Source organism: Crocodylus porosus, unplaced genomic scaffold (genome assembly GCF_001723895.1).
Source record: "Crocodylus porosus isolate Cpor-Errol unplaced genomic scaffold, CroPor_comp1, whole genome shotgun sequence".
Taxonomy (NCBI): domain Eukaryota; kingdom Metazoa; phylum Chordata; order Crocodylia; family Crocodylidae; genus Crocodylus; species Crocodylus porosus.
In genome coordinates, this window is record NW_017728948.1 from 6,282,570 (window position 1) to 6,309,126 (window position 26,557).

At 41.8% G+C, this 26,557-nt stretch overlaps 1 protein-coding gene and 1 long non-coding RNA gene across 3 annotated transcripts in view; both read left to right on the forward strand.

Annotated features, from left to right (window-relative positions):
- Positions 1-26,557, forward strand: part of CTNNA2 (catenin alpha 2) — an 870,740-nt gene that overhangs the window by 479,937 nt on the left and 364,246 nt on the right. The gene's annotated exons all lie outside the window — the stretch shown is intronic.
- Positions 17,556-20,817, forward strand: LOC109322113. The gene is made up of 3 exons (XR_002104314.1): positions 17,556-17,566; positions 20,077-20,082; positions 20,740-20,817. It is a non-coding gene; the product is annotated as an uncharacterized LOC109322113 (long non-coding RNA).

The following is a 26,557-nucleotide window of genomic DNA, read 5'->3' on the forward strand; positions in this document are numbered from 1 at the left end:
AAATTGCCTCTTATACATTCAAACTTGGAAACATATATACCTTCAGTGCTGCATAGAGCAGGATTTATTTAGTTCATTGGAAGTAAAAAAAAGAAATCCTGCCACACACCAGGAGAAGTCTTATGTCACCTCATTGCCTTTGTATCTAAGCACTTTGAGTCATCTGACTCAGGCCTTCCCTGGGATGTGTGCTCTTTCTCTCCTCCTCCTAGTGCAATTGTGTGTTGTGTTTTCACATGCCAACTTCTATGTTACTTTGTGCACAAGCTTCACTTTTGCCTGAAGAGTGGAGAAGAGATTTGGTAGTTTTGCAATATCCTGACTAGTAGGAACATGGTGTAACACTACAGCATTGTGTACTAGGCAGTGCTTCCAAATGGCTGATGGCTCCTGGGACACGTGTATTTTAGGAGTGGGGAGACGCAAGTTACGTAAGTGGCAAAAGGACAGCGTACCCTGTGATTCTTGAGGCCATTTTCCAGGCTTTAGTATTACATTCAGTAGGCCGGCAAGCGTACATGACGTCGTCTCAGTCAAGCTGTTATCTTACACAAGGGCACAGACAGAAGTGACAGTTTTCGTCCAATCTGGCTGCAGAAGGTGGTCTATAGCCATGACCAAACACAAGTGCATGGCTGCAGACAGCTCAAAAAATGGCTGACATGTATCCAATGATTCCTGAGAATACTGGGCATCCCAGTGGGGATGGGATGGATGAGAGCAGCTTTTTCACTCGGATAACACAATCCCAGTAAGTCTCTGGTTGAAGGTTTTTGTTGGTGTTTCTTGTGGTAGAAAAGAAAGAATTCCATTTGAGGAATTGCCTCTAGAATCTGAAGAGCGGCCAGCTAGGCAAATAATAAATTACCATATGTACTTAACTCCAAGACAAGGTATTTTTCCCTAGTCACCATGGAGGGCGAGGGGGTCATCTTAGATTTGAGTACCTGCCCAGAAGGCTCAGTTCCAGCTTTGGCCCTAGGCTCGAGGCTGAGGCCCAGGCTGAGCTGCCACATCCCCAAGACGAGCATGGCTCATGGAGAGGGAGGGGGCATATGGTGAAGGAGGGAGGGTGCACAGGGCAGGCCATGCTCACTGCTCCCTCCACCCCTTGCTGCTTATCTCGGGCTCTGTCTCCAATTCCTGTGGCCCTAGTCTAGCTGGGTGCACAGCTGCTGTTGCTTCTCTGTAGCCACTGCCACTGTCGACTGCCTGGTGCCAGAGCTGCCAGCCAGAAGGTACGCTACAGGTTGTGGCAGGGGCCAAGCAGCAGGAGGTCAAGCACAGGACCAAGGGGCGGGGGAGAGAAGCAGGCAGGCAGGCAGTGAGGGGACAGAGACTGGGGATAGGTAGCAGGGAGACAGGCACAGGCACGAAGGGGCAAGTGGCAGGGAAAACAGGCAGTAGGAGCAGACACAGTCATGAGAGGGCAGAAGGAACATGGCAGGGGGTGGGGGTGAGTGGTGGGGGGGCAGGTATCTGGGGACCCAAGTGGCAGTGGGGCTGGCAGCATGGGAGCAGGGACAGGCACAGAGGGTAGGTGGCATGAAGATATGTAGCAAGGAGGCAGGAGGTAGGGAGTAGGGGGCAAAGCACAGGCAAAGTGTGGGGAGGAGGCAAGCAGGGAAGCAAAGTGTAGGTACTGGCCCCTTTGCCCTCTGCTGCTGATTTGGGAGGCAAATCAGGGGCAAATTTAAGATGACCCTTCAATAATTAGATTCTGTACATGGAAAATTATAACAAATTTATGAATTTCCCATGCAAAGAATCTAGTTATGAGGGCGGGGGGGAGGGCTTTTAAATTCAGTGTCATCTTGGATTGGGGTAAATGACAAATTTAGCACGAAACAAATAGTTATATACAGGACAAAAGTTTGTTTTGTTGTGAACTTGTATGAAGTGTGTTTATTGGTGATGATACTCAGAAGGATTTAATTGGTTTTAGGGCAATGGTTTGGCAGACCAGATTTGCGTTTATATAATATATATATTTAATAACACATTATTGCTAGATTTGGCTGATAAACAAATATGAATTCAAAGGCCTGTGCATATGGCATCCAGTATTGGGTTAGAAAAGATTCCTTTCGTGGCAGGAAAGTAGATTGAAAAGCAAAGTTAATACGACTTTGTTAATATGTTAACCGAGTACAAAGCATCCAGTTGACATTCGGGGAGATATGAGACAGTTAATCCAGCTTTTCGGTGGATCATCATGAAAATTCAAAAACAGCTTCTGCAGTCATGGAGGGGTCAGTTTTTGACCCTTTTTGAATCGAATAGAGAACAGCTTGAGGGGGAAGAGAGACTAATTAAAATGAAGTCTCCAAGCCTTATCAGCTGTCTGTGGTAAGCAGCTGCAGAACTTGAAAAATTGCTTTCCACTGCCCAGCCAAATTCTGGTTATTTGCTTGGTTGGATGAGGAAAGTATCCATGACCTTCAGCCATGTGGAAGGCCACAAACTGTGGTGAAGAGAAATCCAAAACGAGTGGTTGGGATGGGAGAAACGGCTGGCTGGCTTTGAATTTGTGAAGACAAACAGTGCAAATCTTTGTTCCGGAAGAATGACAAGTCTGTGGGGAAGATGGCGAATGGCAGGAAAAAAAAAGTTTTTGTTTCTGAAGTGTAACTATTAAAAAAAGGCTGTGCTGAAGGTGCCAATACATTAAGTGTGTGTATATATATATCCAAAAATAGGAATAAAGCACACAGATGCAAACAAGTATTAATGAATGACAAATAACACTACCTAGAGAAAGTTAAGGGCTGTGACATCTTGTTAGTACTGACTGGGTTGTTCTTACCATTAGTCAATTTAGAAGACTGGATGGGCAGAAAATTGATCACCAGATTCAGTGACACTGCAGTAGTATTATATAAGTAACAACTTGAGGTGTTAATACATGAAAGACATTGGATGCAGGGCCTTTTTCCTGTCTGCTCTGGGAAATTTCAGCATTTTTCCTTGTGTGTGTGTCTTTTATATAGCCAAATATGATGGATAATACAACTACATCTGCCTTCCCAGATTAGCAGGCTGTCCACTCTGGCATGAACTTGTTTGTAGTAGTTTTTTGCCCCTGTGCAATAATATCCTGCTTTAGAAATTGAGCCTGGAGAAAGAATCACTCGGGAATATTTAGTGTGCAATTTCTATTTTATATATCTGGTAATGAAAAACACAGTGACTGGTGTTTCCTGTGTTTAATTACAGCAATAATTAACGTCCTGTAGATGTGCAGTACAGAAAGCTAACACCATTTTTAAAAGTCCATTTTGGTCTTTAGAGGAAAGCCTCTGCTTTTTCTGAAAACATCTCAGCAACTCATAATATGAGACATTCTTTCCTATCACTTGATTAACTTTTGTGTAGCACCAACAATTCATTCACCTTGTGGGGAGCTGCCTGCCTTGCTTCAGAAAATGTGAGCCCTATATTATATTATATTATATTATCACATACAACATGCCTCAGACTATAATGCACACCTTGGTTTTGAAAGGTAGAATTAAGAAAGAGGACCTTTCCTTGTAGTAAGTAGCTGAGTAGCAGCAGCAGGAGTGTTGAGCCTGCTTATTGTTTTGCTCCCTGTGGGTCCCTACAGATCTTACTTTTGTTCTCAGCCAGTGAGAAGCAGATTTTACTTTTACCACATTTCTCACATATAATGCACAGTCCAGTTTCCAGCATTTTGGCTGTTGGGGGGGATACGCTGCATGTGATAAATACAGCATATTGTATATTATACCTGAAAATCAGAGGTGTACCTATTCTGAAGCAAGGATGTATCTACATACCTGTTTTATATATCTATATGTATATCAATATATGGCTATAGATATACACACAAAATTTGGCAACTGTATTTATAATTAAGCATTAATTACCATAATAAATTATTTGTTCTCGTGTTTATAAATATGTATTATATATAGCGGCTAAATATATCTATGCCCCTGCTTCAAAAACTGTAAGCCCCTAATTTACCAATATAATGTAATATAAGCATAACTATATCCATGAAATGGCCCCTGAAATATGAAATGTTACTGTATAATTTCAATATTTATATAGTATATAATATTTCAATATTTATATAGTATACTTTCATTAACTGGCATTTGTATGTGCAAGATAGCAGTACTGTCTGATGGCTAGAAAATGGTATTTTGGTTTGCTTTTAGAAATTGGTTTGTAGATAAAGTAGATCTGCAGGGGAATAGCAAAGGTTATTTGGTTTTGAAAAGCCTGTTTGTGACAAAGTTTCTTTCTAGGCCCCTGTGTCTGGAGCAGACGCACAGGCTGGATAAATTGAAGACATGTACCACACTGTTCCATAACATGAGATAAAGCACTCGGCTGCTTTGGCCAGGTCACAGTGAACAGCTCAAGAGCCCTTGGAATTTCAGGTTTTGGTGCATGGACCAAATTAAGACGCCAGTGAAGGACCAAATTAAGATGTGTGCATGTGATGGGTTTGTGGAACAAAGGAATATGCTGACAGAGCAGAATGTGGACAATATGATGATCACAGGGGGGCTAATCAACGATGCCCAGGAATGAAGAGTCATCAGATGAGAAAAAGAATACAAAAGGAGGGATTTCAAAGCAGCCAAGGATCCCCAAGGGGGGAACCCAATGGCACCATGGACAGACGGCACACCACTAGTCTGTCTCACCCATCCCACTGGGGTGGAGGGTGGTGGGGGGAGGTCTTGACCTTCGCTCTCCAGGCTGCTGACATCTGACATTCAAGAAAGAAACTTGGGCTTTGGAACTCCACTGGTGCCCATCTCTTCTACCAGTCATGTTGACTTGTATGACCCCTAGCACTTTTAGGAGTGTGGTGTCCTTGGGTCATTTTAGAAACTTGCTTCTTATTAAGAACTCTGCTTTAGTAAATTGGTTGCACCCAGCATCACACTATAATAGGTTCTTTTCAATGCTGCTTCATATTAGTGGGCTTTAATTCAGAGTAATCAACCCCCATACATTGTTTTCAGTAACCTTTTTATCATCATCAGTAGTGTGTGCTTCTGTAGATATATGGGAGTATAATTTTTTAATCTTCTTGTGCTGTGATTTATGTGCATAACTTTCCAAGCATTGAGAGTAGAATATATACTTTGGTGTTCATGGTAAACTATTATTTAATATTAGGGATGCTCCAGTAGCATTTTAAAAATATTGTGTTAAGACACTGAATAATGGGTAATGGATGCTCTCCTTATCTAGTTCAGCAGTATGTAAAAGTATTTTCTAATATTTATCTGGTTATCTGCGCAGTTATAAGGAAACTATTTGTATCACTTGTCTTTTGCCTTTAAATCACTCTTTCTTTTTCCATGCCTGTTTCATGGAAGTCCTTTCATAGCATCTGATGAAGTAAGCAGTTGCTTATGAAAGTTTGTGCTACATTTTGATTAGTCTATAAGGTGCAAATATGCCCTGCCTTCTACTCAAGTTCAGACTAACATGGCTAACTAGGTCTCACATTACCTAACCAAAAGAAAGAACAGCTATAAGAAGTAGAGTTCAATTTATTTTACAGAAGGGTTTCAGGGAGGAAAGCATGTATTTATTTTGCATATGAGTTTATGGGTACATATACACACAATGGACCTCTGCTCATTAGCACACTCGATTAATCGAGTCTGTTGGATGATGCTAATTAACATGCTCCAGCAGCCTCCACTTCACGTGTACTCTGTAGCCCCGCGTTTCAAAATGGCCGTGGAGACACTTTATGTAAAGCTCGTTGAATGAGCTTTATTAAAGTGCCCCCACCACTGTTTTTAACCACAGGATGCTGAATACTCGTGGTGCTGCAGGCACTTTAATTAGAGCAGATCTCAGGGCTGCTCTAATTAAAGCTCCCCCCTCCACCCTGGACCATGTGTATAGAAGCCCTATGTATGTATAGCACAAACTGTGCTAATCTTCTTTAATCTCATTAAGACTGCTTATCTTCCGTTTTAGATGACCTTAGAGAAACTTTGAAGTTCACAGATCCTACTCAGTTATGCAGGAGTAGGATCAGGTTGCAAAACAGACAGTGGGCCCAAAGAGTTCCTATACACTTAAACAATTTATGTGCTAAATGAGCATACAGTTAACCAGTGTTTTTTGTTTTTTTGTAATATAAGTAATAGCTAGTGCTGTGCTGCACATCTAAGCCAATTATGCATTTATCCTATATGCATATAAATGAAGTACACTATCATTTTCCACCCCCAAACATCTGGGTATTATAGTGATAGGTAACGTAAGTACCTAGTTAAATGCACAAACTCTTTCGATAGTACAGGATTAAAGTGAATTTATGATGCAGAAAATCCTGAGATGAAAATGGAACCTTTTTCTTTTCTTTCTATATGAAAAATTAATTAAAGAACATTTTAAAGCAGAAAAGGAAAACAGGAAATTTTTAATAGATTTTAATGTTGATCCACAAAATAATGTAAGCTTTTATTCCCTTGGGAAGACAGGAGCATGGAACTACTGATTCCATAGACCTCTTCTGTCTTGTTTTACATTTGTAAGATGCAAGGGGGAAGGGGGGTTGTCTATCTTTTAAATAATAATAAAAGATATCACAAAAAATCCTTCTCTCTCATGAATCTCTTGGACCATCATGTCTCAACAAAACACCAATGCTACTTTACACTTTGAAAAATAGTCAGATATTTCTCTGTAAGTTTAACTGTCATTTATGATTGGGTGAGGGAAGTAGGAATGATAAAAGTTTCTAGTAGATATGAGATGGTAACTAGGATGTGTTATATATCCTGGAAAACTACGTCAATGAAGATGATAAATTAATTATTTGACCTTGCAAATTCATGGGAGAATTTGCAGGTTAATGTATCTAATTAGTAATGCACAGAATTGTTAGCTCTCAAATCATCGCAATGTATTGGGGTAGTAAATTACTCAGAAAGTCTAATGTTTGTTGTATACAACTTTGTAGCCAAATATATATATATATATACACACACACATATATATACACACACACATATATATATACACACACACACACACACACATATATATATATAAAAGCAGAAGTATGCTGTGCAATTTATATTCTATGGCTTTATTAATGCCATATGGTATTATGATGCCATAGCATGTCACCCTGAGTAGTTGGCCATGTTTCAGTTATTTATGTTTTTTAAATACCTGTGGTGATGTGGAAATAATTAAGATTAGAAATGCATACATTTGAAAGGCCCCTCCTCTTCTATTGGCAACTAACTGTCTTCTTTTCTTTTGCCTGTTTCTAGAGCCGGGCTTGTATTTCATCTTAAAGCCACTATGGGAATTTAATCCCACACCCTATCTATATAGGAGATACATATTGCTATTCTCTTCCTGGTGCATGGGTGTAACATTATAGGGCCAGCTGCAAAGGAAATCTAATAGGTTTGTGTGAGAAAGCTGCCTTTATTTATTTATTTATTTTTACAGCAGGCATTGGGGTGGTATTGAACACAATGTATTTGCGTATACTTTTTATTTGTCTTCGGACATTGTAGCCAGCTATTTCACCAGTACCATCTGCCTGGGACCTGTTAAGATTCCTAAGTGTTAATAATGAAAAATAGATGCCTAATTATTGCTTTTTCCTTCTTCTCCTGGAAAGAAGGTGCTGAGTTTATTATCTCTCTGTTTGAAAGAAGGGTTCCTGAGTTTCTAGTTCCTGGAGAAAGATTCAGTTGCACCTGCGAGTAAGGAGGAATAGGCCTATTCATTTGTTTGGTTTTGAGATTAATATCCTGATGGGAAAGGCTCAGAGCAGTCAACAGGAAACAGGAAACCCACAGATAGGAAACATCAGTAGATTTCCCAACCAATACCCCCAAAATTAGAAAACTCCAACTCTCCCCAACTACTGCCTCCCTGCCTAAACCCCCATACAAGCAAACTCTCTGGGCAATCCAGACCTTGCTTCCCAACTTCCATTTACATCTAGATATCAGAAACTTGTTCCTAATTCACTCGCCTCTAGAGGAGATGCCTCCACTCCCCCCCATGCTCCATGACCCTAAAACAAAATGCATTAACTCCTATCAGGTTGCCTTTCTGCAGCATCGGCCCAAAGAAGCCTGTTGGCTTTGTAGGGCCTGTAAGCTGGCCGGGTTCTTCTCCTTCCTTTCTGGTGTTAAAGGTGGTAGCTCAGCTGGACCCCAGCCCTCCTGCAAAGGGAAGAGAGGTTGGGAGTAATGGCAACATTTCGGCCCAGGGCTGCTGAAGACCTGTTACTCATTGTGAACTCTTGCTCATATAAAGTAACAGTGCATTTCTGTGTGGCATTTTCAGCTGAGGGTTCCCTCTCCCACCCTTGTATTCTTTTATGCAGTCCCTGTACCCAGCTCTTATTTTGCTTTCTTCTGCCATTCAACTAATAAAAGTCAGGGACACGCACAAAAAAAGATTTTACCCATATGCAATTTGAAAGTGAAGTGAATGTATAGGTATGCATGTGTGTAGGAGGTAAAATGGATTTTTAAAACTGCATATTAGGGATGGGGAAAACATTTTGATAGTTTAATTAAAGCATTAGGTTAAATATTCCCATCAATGCATTTTTAATGGCTGCAGAGAATAAACAGACTTTATTGTCTCACTTTTTTGTTTGTAATTTTTGTAAGCAACATTTTTATAAGGGTTTTAAATCCCCTACCGTGAGGCCGCAGTTACACAATTGAATCACATTTAGCTTATATTTTTAATCTGATTTTGACCCCTTGACTCATATCTAAAATTCTACTAAAAGCTCCTGTTTTACCTTAAAATGTTTATCTTTATTTACACGCACAAGGAGCATGTGAAAGGAGTGACAATCACTGGATAAAATTAGTTTGAGTAACAGGAATGATTAGTTGGTTATCAACATATTAAAGTAATCTAATAACTGTTTAAACCTGAAGTGTAATTTAGGAGTTGTTGATGTGACTCAGTAATATCTTGGTAAAATATAGTTAACATGTCCCCCTTTCCCGGCTCCTTCCCGGCCCCCCATTCTCTGCCCCCCCACCCTACTTTCTCAAATAGGATATGTAAATTATTCTCTCTTACTATTTCAGTTTGGCAGTACAAGCCATCTGTTCTCTCCAGGGATGGCAGAGTAGAGATTGGACTTTCAAAACATTTTGAATGAGGAGAAGGAAGTGGCTTTGTGGATAAGCTCAGGAACATCTTTCCTTTCATGAGCATTGTGTTAACTGTTTTTCACTGACTCAAGATGGGTGAAACAGAATCAAAATTATGTGCCTAAGCCCACTTACGTGTCTAATAGATTAAATATGATCTGGCCCTAAGTGTACATGCATGGGAGAAAGAATGAGTGAGACCTAATCCTTACATTACACTTGTTATCCAAGATACCTAGATCTTGGGTCCACATGAGTAGAAATAAGAAGGACTTCTTGTATGGTCATTCCCTCTTCAGGTCAAAATAAGAGTTAGCTGGAGAAAAGCAAGGGGTTAGAGAAGTCTAAGCTTCATACTATTTAGCCCCTGGGCAATAATTTGTTCTTGGTACAAGCCAGTAGTAAAGTAATACCTCTCAGGAGCAAATGGAAGCAGGGGAAGAATTATACAGCAATACATCTTTGAGTCATAATGCTTCCTGGTGATACTCCTTATAAGTTCAGTTGTGTTTTTGCTGTGGTCTGTGCCTGATGTCACAGTCTACTTCAAGTAGAGAGCCCTTTATACTCTAGAGTTTCCTGGCAGTAGCTGCCATAAATAAATACTTTTGTGCCTGAAATCCTTGAGCATGTGTTGTGTTTTGGTAGAAAATGAGCTTGCCTACATGTGTGCTTTAATGCACATTAGCCTATTTTAATGCTCATTACAGTGCCACAGAAAAGGTGTGCTTTTGCTAATGCACATTGAAATAGGCTAATGCACCTTGTTCTAGTACCTCACAATGGAGGTACTAAATATAATGCACATTAGCAAAAACACATTAATGAATGTGTAGCTGTGCCCAATGTGTTTGTAAGGATGTATTTCTTAAACAAGTGAAGGCACTTTTAACACAGGAGGAAAAATTGGGGGCGGAATTTGCAAATCGGGATCATTTACTTTATGAAGTGCACTTACCACCTATGTCCCCTAAAAAATGTATAGATATTTTGAATAAACTTAGATCATCCTAGGGAGGCATAGGTCAGTCTAAGTGCCAAACTGTATATATGTTTGGGAAGTTTAGATCAGGCAAGAGAAGGCTGGCCCAATCTAACTTAGTTCACTTAAGGAAGTGCACTACATAGATCGGGCTAACCTGTGCCTGATCTAACTGAACATGTGTACATGCCACTTGCCCCAGCCCCAGGGCTGCACTTTTCCTACTCCAAGCCCCAACATACTATTTTTAACTCTTCTACCCTCCATCCTTGGACAGGCAACACTTCCCCCCAGACCTGCTAGTCCCTTCCACTCCCACTTGCCTGTCCCCCTACCCCAGCATGGATTACGTTACCTGTATGTGACTCCCAGCACCAGCAAATATCTTTGCAAGTGAGGACATGCTCTTTGAACATGTGGCTTGAAATAAGCTGTGTGATCATAGATTGGATCCCACAAACATGTGCATGTGCCCTTTGACAGGTCTTAGAGAGTTTATAATACTGCTGACCCACCCAAGGCTAGCTTGCTTACATCTGTGAATCTTAGAGAGTCTACTGGTGAAAGGTTACTTCTAAACTAACAGGCTCTTAATGAGCCCTACATGAGCATAACTTTAAACTTTTTATTGAATGGTGTATGCTTGAATAGATGTTATGCTGTGTGTGTCCATTTCTATTGTAAAATTGATCTATGTATCCTTCGTTTTAGGTTTTATAGAATTTAAAGTTCTTTGAGAAAAATATAAGCCCAATGCCTTCTGAGTGGCCTGGAGAAATATAGCTGAAATCCATGGATTTTTCTACTCTTTAAATACGCATAGTCATTCAAAAAGATCAATGGCTACAGTTTACAAAAGTTACAAATTCATCGGTGAAGGGAGCAAAGATAGTATATTTTATGAAACCAGATAGGGTTCAGGGAACTTAAAAGCTCCTCTGGTATAGTTGACAGAACTTGTGACTTCAGTTTGAAAAATAGCTAATATTGATTTTTTATCACAGTGATAAACTGAAATAGGGAAGGTTGGAAGAGCAGGGACTCGGGGAGAGTCTGTTTACCAGAGCCCCCCTTGCAGTCACTAGGAACAATGGCCACAAGCTGAGGGAGGATAGATTTAGGTTAGATATTAGGAAAAACTACTTCACGGTAAGGGTGGCCAGAGCCTGGAGTAGGCTTCCCAGAGAGGTGGTGCTCTCACCTTCCCTGGAGATCTTCAAGAGAAGACTGGATAGGCACCTGGCTGGAGTCTTATGACCCCTGCCACTCCCAGTGCTCCTTCCTGCCCATGGCAGGGGGTCGGACTGGATAATCTGTCTAGGTCCCTCCCGATTTATTGACTCTATGATTCTATGATACGAGGAAGTGCTGTCTTTGATGGTTGACTGGAAGGTGGCTTGTTGGTCATAGGCAGGGATCACTATGAAGTCGTGGTGCATATTATGAATGATTGATGGATGGTTTCTGGACCCCATGTTTGGATAATGGGCAACACAGGGCAGAATAGAACTGTTTGATGCCCTGTTTTTTTATCATTAATGACAGATTCCTTTTCTTTCTAATGTCAACATTTAATAACCCCATCAATTTATCATTCAAAAATAATGTAGTTTCAAATGAATGGATATTTATTCATAATTCTGTCTAAATGTTCATGCAAAAGTCTCAACTGTGTGCATGCATATATATATTATGTATAGCACAGCTGAGAAACAGAATAGTTGGCAGCAAGTCGGGATATTTACTGCTTGAGGTCTTCCCAGCATTATCAGAAATGTTGGTAGTTTTACATCTGTTGTCTCTGAAAAGTGCCAGAAAATCTTCCTAAGTTATAATGTGGGAGGAAGGAGTGGTTTTTGTTGTTTGTTTTTTTTAGCGTGTGTGTGTGTGTGTGTGTGGTTCTCAAAAATTGGACACAGTTGGAGATATCGCTGACCAAAGAATAATTTGTTAAGTTTCATTTTCACTGTGTAACAAACTGCTGCCAGAATGTAAGAAGCTAGGCTATAACTCATTTTCCTATTTGCTCTGTCTATTATACTTTGCACAGAAATAGACTACTGCTGCTTTTTATTAATATTATTATTTTAATTCTTATTTTTTACAGAAGTGATGTGAGTATTAGGCCTTGCCAGGATTCCTGTTCCTAAGTTAAAACATTACATGGATACATCAGTGAGATTTTTAAGACTTTTAACATTTATGATATCTACGTCTACTGAAAATAGTGCTGCATATGTTTCTTTTTTTGCCTGAGCACGATGTTAGCTCATGCTTAATGAAGAAGGTGGATGTTAAACAATATAATTCATTTTGTCAAAAGGTATAGATCCACCCACATTTAGCAGCGCAGATCGTGAGATCATCGTAGGTGTATCAAAATGAATCATGCTTTATTATTATTGTAATATTTGTGTAGACTTGTATCAGGAGTAGAAATAGCTTGCGTTGAGTTCACTGGTGATTATATAAACATCAACAACAAAGGTATGCCAAAGCTTGTACAGAACCACTCGAGAGAAGTAGTGTGCTCATCCTCCAATTTGTTAGATTCATTAGTCTTACACTTTCACATCTAGCATGTCACAAATCAGAGGCACATTTAGCCCTCAACCTACGCTTTGGGTATGCCTGAAATAAGGCTATGAATGCATTGTAACAAATTTGTGCTGACCTACAAACTTCCATTTGTCATTGTGCTAAAAAAGCAGGATTGAAACTCTGAGAGCTTTCTTCAGGGGAGAAAAAAACCTATTGTAGAATTTGGAATATAGCACCTATGATACAAATGAGCAGTTCATTTTAATTCAGAGCAGTTCAGCGATACACATATTGCTGCTTTGACCCAGCTCACTCTTGAGCTCTGGGATGCAAAGAAGTAGAAATCTGATCAGTGGAAAAAGTATTCAAATATGAAAGCCGGACAAATTTAGGAAATGGAATTCAAGAGACCCAAGTAACCTGACAAAGTAGGTTGTTGCCCATGAAAGCTCATGCCTCTCAACCAGTTACCGTCAAAGATGCCACCCTGCCCTCCATTCTGTCAGATTTCAGACCAACATGGCTAACCACTTCTGTGAAAAGTCTTGGTACTCCAGTCCCACAGAAAAAACTGGACTTTTAAATTTTTGTTCATCCTACAATGGGCTTTGATCTTTTCCTATTCCTCCACCTCCATAATTTTCTGTGGGAGTGGATTACTTTCTTTCCTATCTCTCTGGGACTTGTGAAAGTCAATATATCAATGTTTGTGAGGAACTTGAGGCTTTATTTTATTAACTAGGAAAAAAGCTTGAGTAAAAGACTACAACATAGAGTTGCAATTCCCAACATGCACCCTTCCCTTCTGCTCATCATTAGCTGAAAGTCTCTTTGAATCTCATTGCTATAGCACAGATGTAAACCAGGAGTAAACTAATTCTAGTTGGATGAGCCAAATGAAAAAAGAAAGTCACAAGTGAAATTGAAATGCATACAGGCGGTCCTCAGCCTTATGACACAATTGGTTCCTGAAAACTATGTCTTAAGTTGAAACGTTGTAACTTGGAACCGTTTTTCCCATAGGAAACAGTGTTATAAATTGGTTCCTGAACCAAGGCCTGATACCCTATTTTCACCAAAAATAACCCAAAATTTTTTACTCAGTCAAGTATAGATGAGTAACATAGCTGCATTAATGTATTTATATTGTAAATAGCAATCATTTTGATTTGGAAGGACTTCTTTGAGGTGACTTTGCTGAACTTTTTGAATGGTGTTTGGTTGGAATTTTTGAAGGGTTCTTGGCTGGAGTCTTCTCAGTAGGGCTGTGCAAAATTTTGCTGGCTTTCATCTTGACACTGTTTCGACTCCTTTTGAGCTCAAAACAGCAATATTGAAATGAAGTGAAGGGCTTTGAAACAACCTCAAAATGAAATGAGGCCAGTTGAAATGTCTCAAAAGTTTCAAAATGTTTCAAGTTTCAAAGCTCAAGCTGGGCTTGCCTGCAGGGAAACAGGGGGGCGGGGGCGGGAAGGACTGCTCTCATATTGACTGTGTAGCTGGCCAGTGACAGGCATCCTTCTCTGAGGTCCCTTCCAATCCCAGTGCTCTGGGGGAAGGAGAGAAAAACAGCATAAAAGGCAGCCTTGTTTGAACTGGCCTGCTTTCTGTTACCCATGTCACAAGTTGTGCTTGTCAGCAGCCTGAGGTGCAGTTTCTAGAAACCCCTGTGCCTATCTCCTTGAAAGCTGGCAGGCTTCATTACCTCAGCAGGGCCTCCCATCGCTGCAAGTTTCATCCAAATCAGGCAGAAACTGACGAGGTTATAAGTATTTTCATGCTTCCCCATTACAGCCTATTGGTGAAACAGCGAAACACTTTTGACGAAACGAAATCAAACAGTGGTTTCAAAACTAAACAAAACTCAAAACGAAACACTGTCCCGTCAAAACAGCAAAATGGAAGTCAAAATGAAACGGTGCTTTTTGCACACCCTTACTTGTCAGGAGTCTTGGCTGCAGGTTTCTCTGGAGGCTTGTCTGCTTTCTTAAAGGAAGTGTCCAAGGACGTTTGGACAGATGTGGTCCAGGGGGATGGGCAACGCAGCAAACTTGTTTGCTGTCGTGGCATTGCATCGGAACAAGCGTTGTAAAGGCAAAACTGATGTCAGAAAGTTGAAGCAAGGTGTCAATTTATAAATATTGCATGTAAGTGTGAAATGTTGTATCTCAAAATGTTGTAAGTCGAAGACTGCCTGTATAGCCACGGGGATCCCTATTTTATAGACACAAGAGTATATAGAGGTATACAGAAGAATAAATATGAACACTTTGATTTTTATTATGTTAGACAAGGAAAATTTTGATAACCTAATTAATCTTGGGTATAATCATTATCTGGGTGTGTTGGAACGAAGGGGTAGTTGTGAAACTGTTTCCCCCCCTTTTCCCCCTCTTTATTACCTTGATATGTATTTATTTTCTCTTTCTCTCTGCTGTTGTCCTGCTTTCTTTCAGTCTGATATTATGGAGGGTGGGATTTAGATATGCGAAAGGTTACAAGCCAAATTAAAATGTGGTCAAAATAGGGATATTATTAGTTACCAAGAACACTTTGGATATGTACATGCCTTACATTTAGATCAAACTAACCAAGGCTAGATTGATCTAAATGGCCAAGCAGACAGGCCATTAGCAGGGCTTTGGCAGTGCTCAAAATGGTGCTCTATCTCCCACTCAGAGGTAAACTAACTTTGGATCAACCTGGGATAACCCAATCTAAAATTAATTAACCCGTCCTAACCAATGCCTGTATTCATTCTCAGCACAGCCCTGGGGCTGGGAAAGCTTAGCCACTTGCATCCCAGGGGCTGTCCTGCTTAATGATTGGGCTATTCTTATGTGTGCATGGATGTCTGCATGAGTTCATGGACAGCTTCAACTAGCATAGAAAAGAAATAAAGCTCCTATCTTTTTAAGGCCATTTTCTTAGGTTTGGCTTTATTATCCACAGAATATATATTGATTGTTCAGGGCCTGAAATGGCAACTGCTATAATTTTAAGCAGTCCTGGGTCACCAGGTGCAACCGAACTGTCTGGGGAACATGCGAAATGCATAGCACATCCTCTCATTGCTCCTGTATGCCCCCATCAGATAGGTTTTGCAGAAAGCTCCGAATCCTGGTCAACATATGAACTTGGCCATTGGTTATATGAAGATTCCTCTTTGTTTGGGACTTGTCAGCTACTCATTTAGGGTAAATTTCTACATCCTGGTAATAAGTGGGGCAGAAAAACTAGATGGAAGAATTGAGTAGTTCTATTATAACTTGGGAATTTGTGAGTTGGAAGGGGGATTGTCTCTGTGACTTCTGTGACGTCAGCCACTTTATACAGTGGTGCACATTAGCAGTGTAAGCTGAGTGAGTTTGAGTTAGATTAGTTTCTTAGTTGTTCTTCTGGGAGTTTCCCCACAGGTTTTGTTTGAATAGCTCAAATCAAGGTTGCATGCTGCTCCGTGAGTGTCCATTACTTAGTAAGTACATCAATAACTCCCAAAGGAAGATTCTGGCTTTATTGTAGGATCAGTGTGTTCTTGTTTGTGTCTTGCTTCTTTCTTTTCTGACTTTTCTGGGTTGCAGGTACCTGATTGAAACATTCAGTTTCATCCCTTTTTATTAATATCCTTGTAAGAAATAAGAACCTTTTGTTCTTACCCATCAACATCCCCAGATCCTGGTGAGCACTCCCGGTAAACTTATAGGCGGCCACCAGATCACCCCTGAGCCTGCGCTTTTCCAGGCTGAAGAGTCCCATGACTCTCAGCCTCTCATCATAAGGTCTGTTTTCCTGATCTCTGGCAATGGCAGAATGACATCCTGGGATTTGCTTGAGAAGTATCTATGGATGCAAGCCAGTGTTTTGCTCGCTTTATTAGCCAAAGCATCACATTGAAGGTTCATGTTGATCTTGTGGTCAATCATGACCCCCAAGTCCCTTTCATCCATAGTGTTAGCCAGCATAGCACTGCTGAACCTATAAGCATGCTGTGGGTTTTTCTTTCCAAGGTGGAGAACCTTGCATTTTTCGATGTTAAATACCATCAGGTTCTCCTCTGCCCATTTTCTGAGCCTGTCAAGGTCAGCCTGGATCGCTCTCCTGTCCTCAAGTACAGACACTTTACCCCAGAGTTTGGTGGCATCGGCAAACTTGGCCAGTCTGCTTCTGACACCAATCTCCACATCATTAATGAAGATGTTGAATAGTGTTGGCTGAAGGACAGAGCCTTGAGGGACCCCACTGGTTACAGCGCAGCGTGACAATTGACTTCCATCAACCACCACTCTCTGGATCTCACCACGGAGCCACTTCCCCAGCCAGCGGATCGTGGTGAAGCCAAGGCCACAGTTGGCCAGTTTTGCTAGGAGGTGATTATGGGATACCAGATCATGGGATACTTGGCTTTTTTAAAGTCAAGTTATATGACATCAATCTCCTCTCCATTGTCCAGGTGATAGGTCATCTGGTCATAAAAGGAAATAAGATTAGTCAAGCAAGACCTACCCACAACAAACCCATTCTGGCTATCCCTCAGGATGCTGCCAGTCTGTTAAGAATGGTCTCTTTGATGATTTTTGTAAGATCTTCCCCAGGGTAGAGGTCAGGCTGATGGGCCTGTAGTTTGCTGTATCCACTTTCCTCCCTTTCTTGAAGATGGGCACCACATTGAGTTTCTTCCAGTCTTCGGGCACTTTACCAGAGCGCGAGGAGTTTTTGAAGATCTGTGCCAGGGGCTGAGCTATGATGCTTGCCAGCTCCTTGAGTACCTTGGGGTGTAAACTGTCAGGGCCGGCTGACTTGAAGTTGTCCAACCTCTCAAGGTGTTCCTTCACAAGGTCAGCATTGATGGAGGGTAAGGGGTCACCCTCATTCAGGCCTCCCTGTCCCATAATGGGCAGAGGCGGCCCTTTGGACTGGTGAAAAACTGATGCAGAGTACCCATTTAGCAAGTTGACATTTTCCTGGGCATCAGTTGTCAGTTGACCCATCTGATTTAGCAAGAGTCCGATTTTCCCCTTGCTTTTCCTCCAGCTCCCCAAATATCTAAAAAAAGGGACTTTTTATTGTCCTTGATACTTGTAGCTAGTTGGAGTTCCATCGCAGCCTTGGTTTTCCTTGTTCACTCCCTGCAGGTCTGGACCACTGCAGAATATTCTTCCTTGGAGGTGGATCCAGTTCTCCATCCTTTTTAGGTCTTTCTTTTTAGATGCAGGAGATCCACTAGTCCTCTGCAGAGCCAAGGGGGCTGCTGTGCCCTTTTCTGCCTTTCCTCCAAGACCGAATACCCTTAGCTTGTGCATCCAGGATCACTCCCTTGAGAAGCAGCCACTCATCCTGAACTCCCCTCCCCTTTGGGTTTTGGTCCATTTGGTCCATTGACAAGCCTCCTGAGCTTGTGAAAGTCAGCTTTCCTGAAGTCGAGGACTTCTGTATTGCTGACTGACTTGCCAGCTTTGTGGTTCAAGCACCTACTTTGAACGCCTTCAAGAGAAAATTGGATATTTATCTTGCTGGGATCCTATGACCCCTGCTGACTTTTTGCCCCTGGGGCAGGGGGCTGGACTGGATGATTTTCCGAGGTCCTTTCCAGCCCTAATGTCTATGAAATCTGTGAAATCAGAATGATAAGGTCTTAGTACAGCTGCTCAGATCCTCAGCTAGCTTACATCGGTGCAACTCCACTGATTTTAGTAGAGCTATATAAGTTTACAGTGGCTGAAGGCTGGGTAGTCCTTCGTTAAATACCATCCTCAGATTACTCTGGCACACAGGTGACCTCTCTATGGACCAGAAAAGTAAAGTTGGATTCTTGGCCTAGAAACAAAAATGTTTGAGGGTTTGTTTTTTTTAAAGAGTACATCTTCCTTTTTAAAAATAAAACCCCTTCTGTGGGTGGCCTGTTAGTAGGTTTTGTGGAAGAAGAGCAATTTGGAAAGGGCTTTGTCATATTTCAGGTTATGGCTGTTTATGCATTAGTTATGGGAGACCGTTCTATCATGAGTTGCTAAGTGCCTAGGGTTGCAAAGAGAAGAAGTATTTTCATATTAGAGTTTAGATGTGCCATATTATATGGAATGTGCAGGATAATTCTTAAAGAGGCGGTAGAAAAGGACCAAAGTATCTAGTGGTTGCCTGAATACATCTGGGGTGGGTGTGGAGCACACAAGAAAAAACTAAGATGGCACTGAGTTCGCGAACTAGGCTTTTGGGATAAAAGTGGTATTATTGATGATGGCTGCACGGGGAAGGATAAGGGAAGGCTCTTTTTTGCTTGTTTGTTTTCTCTGATTGAAAAAAAAATAGCATTTCACGTTTCATGTACATATTTAGTTCTCCTTTGTGCTCTAAGTCTGCCTTTTTCAAAGGTTTGATTGCAATGTGTAGGGGGTCGGAACTTTTTGAACTGGTTCATTGTTCAGTCTCAGAAGAATTGCTTTCAGTGGGGGTGCCCCCAACCGGCCATGGCGATCTGAGACTGGGCAATAAAACTGATATATCTTCAGAAAATATAACCTTTCTATTGAAGTGTAATAACAGTAGAGCAGTTTGTCAGAGCGTGCTATCAAGGTTAGAGAGAACATTCAGGCTGGAGTTAATAATATCATGTGTTGGAAGCATAAATGTGTTGAGGTCTTAGATACCTGGGGAATGGCTAAAATAATGCCCATCTTAATAAAATTGGGAAAAGAAAGAAAACCCAGGGAATTATAGGCCAGTTAGTCTGATTCAATTCCTATGAGTTTATTAGACCATTTATAAAACAATCATTTTATAAATATCTGGAAAATGAGGGATAATCATAAGCATCCAAAATGGATTTGTTAAGAACAAGCCATGCCAAATCAATTTGATTTCCTTTTTTGATGGGGTGCAATTTTGGTGGCTAAGGGGAATGTGATGGACATAATAAACCTGGGATTTAATAAAGCATTTGACACTATCCTATATGCCATTCTTATAAGTAAACTGGAGAAGTGTGGACTGTATACAATTACCACCAGGCAGATACATAATTGCTTGAATAACCACAAGCACAGAGTAACTATAAATGGATCGATATCAGAATGGCATGAGGTCTCAACTCGGCTTTCACAGGGGTCTTTTCTGGGTCCAGTGCTGTTTAACATTTTTATTAACAGCTCGGATGCAGGGATAGAGAGTACACTGATCAGATTTTCAGACAACTCAAAACTGGAAAAGGTTGCAAACAGCTTTGGATGATAGGATTACATTTCAGAGGGATCTTGATGAATTGGAAAGTTGGGCTATGGATGGCAAACTTAGGAAAGACAAATGCAAGGTGCTATACTTAGAGAAGAAAAAACAAATGCATATACAGGATGGGGGGAAATTGGCCAGGCAGTAGCAGTGCTGGCTAGGTTTCAGCTGAAGCACTGTGTCCAGTTCTGTGCACTGTCTTTTGAGAAGGAGGTAGACATACTGGAAAGGGTCCATATGGGAGAGATGAAGATGATAAAGTGAGTCAGACTGAAAGCTATACAAGGAAAGGTTGAGGGAAATATAGGAACATTTAATTTGGAGAAAAAGAGATTATGGGGTAGGGAGTGGTAGAGGCTGGGGGAAATGTGATAGCAGTTATTAAATATTGGTAAGGCCACCAGAAAGAAGATGGAGGAACATCACTCCTCCATGCTAGAGGGGGCAAGATATACCCTAATGGACTTAAACAAACGTGCATGAGATCTCAGGGGAAAGCAAAAACCTTCCTAGCTCTACTATGGAACAAATTGGCTTTCAAGAAAGTGCTGGATAGGTCCTTTTTTTTCATCTGGGATGGTTTTGGGCTAGCACATCCTGCATCTCTCCAAGGGTGCTATGGAAATTACCTGGTACCAGTGAAAATCAGATGCCCGGGCAAACCAGCAACAGAGGCTCATCCATTGACATCTCTCAGCTCAGAATCAATGATAATTGTAGTTACCTCAAGGTCATGTATTACTAGAAGGCCATCCCTTGATCTTGATCTTTTCTTATTTATCAACTTCCTCTCTTCTGACTGAAACAAGCCATCATAGTATAAGTGAATCTGTACAGCAAGGCTGGACACAGGCATTGGCAAACCGGGCAGCCACCTGGGGCCCAGACAGAAAGGGGGCCCGAATATGGTAACTTAAAAATTATTATTATCATTGTCTTTGCCGAAGGGGGGCCCGATACTAAAAGTTCACCCGGGGCCACCAGGAATCTAGGTACAGTGCTGCTGTACTGCTGTATGTAACAGATCCTGTAACAGCGCCCTCCACTCGGTAACAAACACCGAGATTATTCTCGTTTAGTGTCTACACCTGTTGTCTATATCTTCCATTTGAGGCTCTGATGCACTGCAGTGTCACGTTAAACAACATTAAAGATAATAGTGGCAGTTTATAACAATGAGAAGTACATCAGAAACATTGTCATTAATCCAACTGCCCCTAGCCTATCAGGTGAAACCAGAGCATCCCATTTCCCTGGTACAGCCTAATCAGTTTTACAGGTGAAGTCAGCCGCCAGTGGGTTCCTGGGGAAAATAACATCAGCCGTCTCTGTTACATAAGTTATTGGAGGTATGTTAATAAGGCATGAAATTATGTGCCATCTTCCACTTAAGGGAATGGATTGCAAGGAACATGTATCTAGACACTGGTTCAGTCTCTGGCTTCCTGTGTGAATTGGGACAGGAAAGATATCTGTCACATCCCCTACCTGTCCCTACCTGTCCCGAACCAGTCCTACCTGTGCCCACTCACACATGCCAGCCCAGGGAGTAATTCAGTGAAGTTTCTCTGGGGACACCTCTTTTGAGCAACCTGTCTGGCATGTTTGAGAGTGGTTGCAGAAAGTGCCTCGTGTCTCCTCCATGCAAACTGGAGTAGGCAGGTGGGCACATCGCACAGTGCCGTTCCCCAGGAGTGCCAGGGACTGTGTAGATAATCTCTGTGTATGCCAGTTCCTCACCTGGAAAATGGAGATATTAATATTTTGTCCGCACCCAGTCCACTCACCGTGGTAATTAAACTTCAGGGAGGCATTTCTGTGATGGAATCAGTAGGCACACCATACTTAAGGGACAGCATGATCACAACAGAAAAACTGGATCATGTGAGATTAATACACAGAAGCTTGTATTGCTAAGCGTAGTTGCCTTTTAAAATATTAATCCCCACAAATGGCGCTGCAAATGTAAACCTGGCAAATCACTTCTTCTCAGGCTGTCTGACTTGGGCCAGAAGAAAATGGTAATCAGTGATCCAGGACATTTGCCATCACTCATTCGTTTGTTGAGAGGTGAAAGGGTGTCTCCTTTTTTCTCAAGCTTCTCTTTTTACCCTTCTATGAACTCTCAGTACCTCATCTGTTTCAAGTACAGATGAAGGTCAATTGGAGATCTTGTATGCTGAATTAAATGTCTTAATAAGGCACTTCATGCCTATCAGTGAGATGAGTCAAGTGCTTGATTTGCCATTGAGTTTGCCTTTAAAATAAGTTGTGGAAGGGTGGTAAAAAGGCAACTAGCTACATCTTTCAAAGGAAGCCGTTCACAAAATAACTATTATTAAGAAAGAATTATGGGAGAAAAGGGAGAGAGAGAGATAAGACTGGAGAAAACGTAAAGTATCATTTCTTGTAGACAAACGGGAAGAAATTAACGTGTTCAGATTTTCCCACAGAATATGCAGAACAGGATTTCAGAATTATTCAAGTACTTAGAGACCTTGATGGTGAATCTGATATACAATAATACCCATGCTGGTAAAAACATTCACCAATATTTCTGTTTATAAACAGCATTTTTTTTTTAAGTTTACCCAGAGTATTTTAGGTAGCTGTATTCAGGGAATCATGATTTTAGTGACATTATTAAAAGAGGATTCTTATTCTATATAGCGTGTTGGTAGTAGTTTCCCTTAAAAGAAAAATCAGCACACTTGTGTTACCAGGATTGAACCCTGCTGAAAAATGTGTTCTACCTACTCATTGATACATGTGGTTTTATCTAAGCAGACAGAAGGGCAGTGGGAGAGTGTAGGCTGAATAGTCCTTGGGGAGAAATCCTGAAAATATGGCGTTTTGTACTGTTACCTTTTGAGATCCTCTATAAATAAAACCAAACCTAGGTAGGGAATAAGTTTTGGTAATTTACTGATACACTGGCACGTGTGTGCATTATATTTGCAGCAGAGTGGAGCATTTTCTTGCTGGCAAAAAGGGTCAGACAATTTCCACAGAGGAAGCTCTCTTCTGCACTGATCAATGATATCACCAAACCTTGTTTGTGAATGGGTAGGTGCAGTCTTTGGTCCAAACCTCAGTGTAGTCTGATGTCAGGATCCTGCCCTCCTCCACAATTTGTCAGCACCTCTGTTTTAGACTTGAACGAGCAATGTTAGAATCAGTGCCTCTTGCCAGAGTAAGAGTCACGTATGGGCAAGGCTGTGAGCCATTGACCTGTGTGCAAAGGAGGCCTGTATTTAAGGAAGTCGAAGTAGAAAACCAAGTCTGTTTTTCTCACATCTGATGAATGTCAGGGAGTCATGATGGGTTTAAACGTAAGTGTGAAGAGGTGAAAGATGTGGGAGCAGTAATTGGTGAAAGGTTCTTTGATGGTTTTGACTTTTAGAGCTCAATGCCTCCATAGTTTGCTGGAGTCCAATACTAAATGCCAGCCTGGGACCTTGAAAGTATACACTACTGTCAGTTATAATGAGAGTTGGGTTTCTAATGAAGATTAATGCAGATCAGCGTAGAATCAAGACACACAATGCTACATCCAGGGACATAAAGACTGACACACTTAAACAAGTACAAGGAAGCATTTACATTATAATGAAAGCCTGGGTTCTGCCCTTCAGATACTGTGTATCTAATTTCCTCTGCCACTGACAGCATATAGGAGGAAATATAGATGAGGCCTTATGTGTCAGTGTGGTAGGGAAAGGTATGCATTGAATCAAAGGGTTGGAAGGGCGATTTTCTCCAGTTCTGTATTTGTGGATTTGTTGCTTTTTTTTCCTTGTTTCCCTTTATTGAATTTGTTGCCTATGGCCTCATTTTCTAATTTATCAAGGGCCCTCAGAAATTTAATCTTAACCTATGAAGGTTTGCTACCTCTCCTAGTTTTGCATTGTCTGCAAATTGGATCTCATGCTCCCTTTTCCTGTGACTACACCATTAATAAAAATGTTAAACAATATTAAATGCCAGCCTGAGACTTTGAAAGTATAAACTGCTGTCAATTATATGGGGCCTGGAACAGTCCCCAGTGCAAACCCACTTGTGGACCGTTGTCCTGGGGAGGAGGGAACATGGAGGTGTGCAGGGGTGGATCCAGAGGGGGTGCAGTGTTGTGCACCCCTGTTTCTGACCATCCCATAGGAGCAGAAGCCAGGGACTTAAGTCCCAAGGATAGTAAGAATTCCACTTGTCCCCGCCATGCTCAGAGGCACAGCCCCTTCCCTACCCTTCATCATTGGGTGTTATTGGGGTAGTCATTGCTGCTGTCCCTGTAAGGCGTCATTGATGTGATGTTGGTGTCGCAGTCTCAGGAACTGCAGTAACAGCAAAAGTCGCAGCCAGTAGGGCTGTGCAAAATGTTGCCAGCTGTTTTGTTTCAACGCTCTTTCAACTCGTTTCGAGCTCAAAACAGCAAAATCAAAATGAAATGAAGGGCTTGAAACAGCCTCGAAACGAAACGAGGCCAGTCAAAATGTTTCTAATCCTGGTACTAATCTTGTCGTAAAGAGCAACCATAGGCTCAGTTCGGTGGCAAGGATTTGGCCAGGTTTATTGTCTACAAGCACAGCCTTAACACATTTTGACCTCACAAGTATATCATACCAGGCATTTGTACCTGCACCAGGATAGTCAGCACAACACCATGCAGGCTCTCCTAGGCCACTACAAAGTTCCCTTGCTTTCCAATTCTCCTTCTAGACAATGATCCGAACAAATTACCTAGTCTAGTCCATTTGTATCTTGAACATCTCCAGCCATCCTGTACCATGGACTTGTTTCACATCCCAGCCCTGGGTGTTTGCATGCCAGCCTTATCATCCTGGCTCTGGACTATGCTACACCTTGTACCATCATCTCCTCCTCCCATCTGTTGGTAGGAATGCAGATCTGGCCCACATGCCATGTTTTGTTGATGTGAGGAGTTCATGCATTGGTCAGGTTTGCTGATCAGGGCTACTTTGGTCAATGCTTTAGCAAAGCCTTTATGTGAGCAGTGTATATTTTGATCAATGTTCCAGTGAGCCCTAAAGGCCTGCATCCTCTACCCTCCCACTCCCCCCATGCCCTACCTACCACTACTAGGATCCATGCTGTCTTGGGGGCAAGGGAAGTTTCTGCCTACTCCAGCAGGGTTGTGCAGAAGCTGGGCTCAGCCTGGGACCCTGGCAGTGGCCAGAAAGGCACCTTCCCTTTTCCTGCTTATTCTTCCCAGGTGTTTCCCACCACTCCGGAAGCAGACACAGGGAGGGGGACCATGCCCTGCTTCCACTGCTGCAATCATGGGTGAGTGCAACCCCTGTACAGCCTGGCTGGAGTGGGACAAGAGCTCCCCTTCTCCCCAGGACAGTATAGACACCACCAGTGAGCAATGTGAGTGGATGGAGAGGGGAATGGACCTGCCTCTGAGCATGGAGAGGAAGGGAGAGGTGAGGTGTGGGCTTCTTACCTTCCTTAGGTCCCTGGCTGCTGCTCCTGCAACAAGGTCTGCCCACCCCAGTAGGGAGGTGAGGGGGAGGAGGCTGGGAGCAGGGGTGCAACCACCCCTGCAGCACTGATCTTTGCAACTTCCCCCTCACCCCCTTTGTAAAATCTCGGATCCGTTTCTGGAGGTGGGCATTTCCTAGAAAAGAAGATATCCAGCCAGTGTCTGGCTGTGAGCAGTAAGGGGCCATAAAGACGTTTTGTAGGAGACGCTTTACAGCTGTGAATTTGTATATCTAGCACTAGCCTTCCTTGCTACCCTGAAGATGGACTGGGAGTCTACTGCAAGTAGCCTCTCCTTCCAAAGATCTCTGAAGCAGCAAATCCTAATGACAAACACACATATTTTGCTAGGGTTGCCTTAATTATACAGTGGTCCCTGCCCCCTCCCCTCCCCCTCCCACTTCCATTAGTCCCCAGCTCATTGTTATGAAAGTCAAAGCCACTTAATTTAAAAAAGAGGGTGACTTATTTTTAAATATTTGGTATTAATGCTGTGCGTGACTCTGAACTCAGACTTGCACAGACCATTTTCGATCTCACCCTCTGTGTGAAAAAAATTCCCAGCAGACATCTGCTCTTCTTGAAATGTCAAGAAAGGGTCCAATTTGCACCTCAAAGAAATCTGTCTGCAGGGCTCCATGTCACTGAAGATATTTTCCAATATAATACCCACTGGCTGACACAATAGCAGATGGCTACAGTCACTGGTCACTGTTATTTCTGGCAGTGATGAGGCATAAAATAGGGAAGGTTTGGGGGTTTTTCTGGTTTGTTTGTTTTTTTTTGGTTGGGTGCGGGGGTTGGAAAGGGATAGTGTCACCTTGTTACCTCGCAGGTAATCTCCCCTTCTGCAATTTAGAATTAATTGGTCCAAATTTTGCATGATCACTGCAATATCCTCCAGTTGGCTTTTTTTAGTAATGGATGTGATGGGGATTTAAAACTTTAGATGCTTTGCCTTCCGTGATACACCTGATAACTGCAGGCAGTGATGGACGTTATGAAAGTGGCAGTAAGATAATAGGAGTTTTGGTAAAATATAGATGTGTGCATGGATGCTTTTCATGGTGTCAAAAAAAGCAAAAAAAAATTCAAAAGTATGTGCTTAGAAGCATCTCCTATTCTCCATGGACACACACATGTGCAAGCACCT